Here is a 3,903-nt window from a genome sequence, read left to right as displayed (position 1 = left end):
ACATAAAATCTCGTGAAAGATTAAGAAGAACACAAAATTGTAGAATCGTAGTTACTTCTTCAACTATTAGTTATGCTAGTGTCAGGGACAATAATTCACAGGAGGGAGATGTTGATTATCATGGAATTCTTACGGACATTATTGAGTTATATTATTATGGAAAATGAAAGGTTATGTTGTTTCAGTGTGACTGGGTTGATGTAAACAGTAATCGAGGCATAAAAAGAGATAAATTCGGGTTTACAATGGTGAATTTCTCTTGATTAATTCACACTGGTTAACGATTGATGGATGAACCATATGTATTTTCTTCTCAAGTGAAACAAGTATTTTACTGGCACGATCCAATGGATGACGGTTGGTATGTTGTGCTCCGTAATACTCTTAGGGACTTGATAGACATCGGGGATGGAAGTAGAGATGACATTGAAACAATATCAGAATCTTTACCTCTAGTAACACAAAACTTAGATGAAACTATCACTAATACAACACAATTTCAATGGGTTCGGGAGGACGTTGATGAAGACATTTATGACAACTGACATTACATAAGAATGTTGTAAGATTTTATATCTTTATTTATTATTTATAATGTTATAACTTTTAACATGTTGTCTTTCAATATATTCATTAATTAAATCATTTTCTTATTACAAATGTTGTTTGCTTATTACAAATATCATGCCGAGGAGAAAAATAAGTGATTTGCGAATTGTTCGAGCTTCTGAAGAGCATGAACAAACAAATAATGAGGAATCGAATGTTGTTGACTCTTCCGAAGTTCCTATAACTGTTTGAAGAAGATATAGAAATTCAAGGTAATCTTCGACACTTTATTTAATAGTTTGTTCATTTTCAAAACTTACATTTAATAATTTCTTATATAGTTGAAAATACTGGAACACGCAAGAGTAGAGGACGTACAACGTTGAAGGAATTATACCAACTTCCTCCTGGGTACCTGTCAAAGTTTCAAGAAACGATGTCGGTCAACCTATTGTCCCAGAAGCACATCTTCTATCCGGTTACTTAGGCATAGTTGGATGTAATACTAATCTTTTACCGATCAATTATGAGTCATGGCACAAAATGCCTAATAGTAACAAAAATCAGGTGTTGGATTTTGTTAAGATAATAATGTCATTATAATAGATACTCTATAACAATTCAATATTAATTTATACTTACGTTGAACAATTATTTCCTGTATAGGAGAAATTTTCTTTAGAGGTCTTTGATGATTATGTGAAGCAAGCGTTAGGGAAGAGATGGAGAGACCACAAGATCTCATTAAAAAAGATATACTTCAAGAAAGATCTCAACATTGAAGAGAAGCTACAAACTGTCCCACCTGGAATGCTTAGGTACTAATAGGAATATGCAGTCAGATTTTGGAGTTTACAAAAAGAACAAGTATGACGTATTTTTCAAAAATAATTTTAACGAAATATAAATCCTCATTCTAAGTGGTTGTTTAAAATTGTAGGACTGAGAGCATGTTGGTGTTGCTAGCAGGCAACAACAAAAGTTTACGCACACGGCTAGATCGAAGAGCTTTGCTTGTATAGCTAATGAGGAGGTATTATAGATTATTCACATAGTTATTTGTATTCCATGTACATACTAACTCAAACTAATTATATTATAGTACATTGTAGGAAAATACATTTGGTTCTAAAGTTGGCCGAATCAAACTCTTTGACATGACACATACAAAAAAGGATGGCACTCTTATGACTGCTGAAGCTGCATAAATTATGGTATGTTTATTGGATAAAGGATTTGAATTATGTTTTATTTATATCTTTAATATGACATTTTTATTTGAATTAATTATTTACTTTATTATTAGGAAAAATTGAGGGAGAAAAGGGCAAAGTATGAAGCTACGGCTTCGAGTCAAGGTGTTGTTAATGTGGATGACATTGAAAATCAAGTTGAAAATCAAGCTATTAATGACGTTTTGGGTCCTGAAAGATATGGTCGGGTTCGCTGTCAAGGATCATTCGTTACTCCCACCAAATATTTTGGATCCAGTTCATCTCAGTACATGTCATCACAGTCTCAGTCTTCCTAATTATAAGTTAGTCGTTTAAAATAAAACTTGGCTAAAATGGATCAACAAATGACTAACATGAAAGACGAAAATGAAGCGAGAGAAGCAGAGAGAGAAGTAGCAGAAGCACAGAGAGAACAACATATCACAGAAACGTCAAGAATTTGAAAATTGACTAGAAGATATGATGCAGATTACAGAAAATGCAACCTCAGAATCCACCATCTTAGTCTCATTTATGTATATTTTGTTAATGTTACTAAACAATGTTTAACTGCATTACTATTACGTTAATGTGAACTTTTATTTATTATAATGGATTTGATGTTGGTTGTTATGGAAATAGAGTTTGGTGTTATTGATGTCATGTTTGTTGGATAATGGACGGTTGAAAAATAGATTTGGGGTAATTGAAGAAAAAATTAAATTATTGTCAATTATGTGTTCATTAGCGGCGTTTGTACAAATAAAGCCGCTAAATACACAAACAATACCGACGTTTTACATAAAACACCCCAATAAAGATATTTTGCGGCATTTGTAACATAAATGTCGCTATATACTATACTTTTGCGGCGTTTGTATCCGAAAATGACGCTATATACCATACCTGTTGCGGCGTTTGTATCCAAAAAACGTCACTAAATATCTTAACCTTTTGCGGCATTTATAAAAACGCCGCTATAGATGTAAACATGTTGCGACGTTTGTATCCAAAAAACGCCGTTAAATATCTAGACTTTTTGCTGTGTTTGTGGGACAAACATCGCTGAATCTCAACACCTATTGTGGCGTTTATTCAAAAAACGCCTCTTCACCTTTTGCGGCATTTTTTGTTATCAAACACCGCAAACTTTAGCGGCGCTAGTTTGCCCGGCGCTTCTTGCGGCATTTTTTATATCGCCGCAAGTGTTTTTTGCGGCGCTTAAAAATGCTGCTATAGGTAAAAAAACGTCGCAACTGTACAGTTTTGTTGTAGTGAACCTTAAGTTTGAGTGGAGTTATGAATCGTGACTATGGTGAGGGGGTTACTGGGGTTAAGAGGATTGGAAAGGGAGTTATCAATGGCCATGGGAATCGAAACCTAACCTCGTATGAGCTAGGCAACTGATACCATGTATTGAGATAGAGCAATGGAAAATAGGTTGAAAAGAATAATCTTATTCATCATCTTTAACACATAACCGCAGCATATATATACACAGATATATCAATCTGTTTAACAATAATATTTGAAATTCAAACAAGAGATAAGTGAACAGATAAAGATGCTAAAGAATACGAAGAATCCCAACAAGGTTACTTTCGTGATCAGTCTTGTCAGTTTGTGTTCATCCGTTAAATGATAAACAAATGATCGAACATAAACGAATACAAACAAAAGAACATAAGCGAACGTCAACGACGAACATAAAATTAATTGGGTTTATATTTTATAAGAATTTTTTTCTTTTCAAATAATTTTATGGTTTATATTTTCTTTAATTGATTTGAGTATTTTTATTTGGATTTAACATTAATTGAGTTTAAAAATATTAATGGGTTTAAGGGTTTAATGTAAATTTATTAAGTCTTTATTTGAGACAGGTTTGGAGAACATAAACAAACAAATATATTCGAACATAAATGAACGAATAAAAACGAATGGATTATCGAACGTTTACGAACGTAAATGAATAAACGAGTCTTTTGTTTGTGTTTATTCTTTTAATTAAACGAAAATAAAATTTTATTCATATTCGTTTATTTAATAAATAAATTAATAAATATATATTAGTTTCCCGCGGAATGGTTCACAAACCATTCGCTAAAAGTCCAATTTGTTTACAAGCCTAGGAAAAATG

The 3,903-nt window shown here is 32.5% G+C and overlaps 1 long non-coding RNA gene across 1 annotated transcript; it reads left to right on the top strand.

The window, feature by feature from the left end:
• Positions 1-1,544: 1,544 nt before the first annotated feature.
• Positions 1,545-1,878, top strand: LOC120147870. The gene is made up of 3 exons (XR_005518326.1): positions 1,545-1,582; positions 1,662-1,763; positions 1,856-1,878. It is a non-coding gene; the product is annotated as an uncharacterized LOC120147870 (long non-coding RNA).
• Positions 1,879-3,903: the final 2,025 nt, after the last annotated feature.

Source organism: Hibiscus syriacus, unplaced genomic scaffold, assembly GCF_006381635.1.
Source record: "Hibiscus syriacus cultivar Baekdansim isolate YM2019G1 unplaced genomic scaffold, ASM638163v2 tig00110944_pilon, whole genome shotgun sequence".
NCBI lineage: Eukaryota > Viridiplantae > Streptophyta > Magnoliopsida > Malvales > Malvaceae > Hibiscus > Hibiscus syriacus.
The sequence above is the reverse complement of the archived record's forward strand: the minus strand, read 5'-3'. Positions and strand labels throughout refer to the sequence as shown.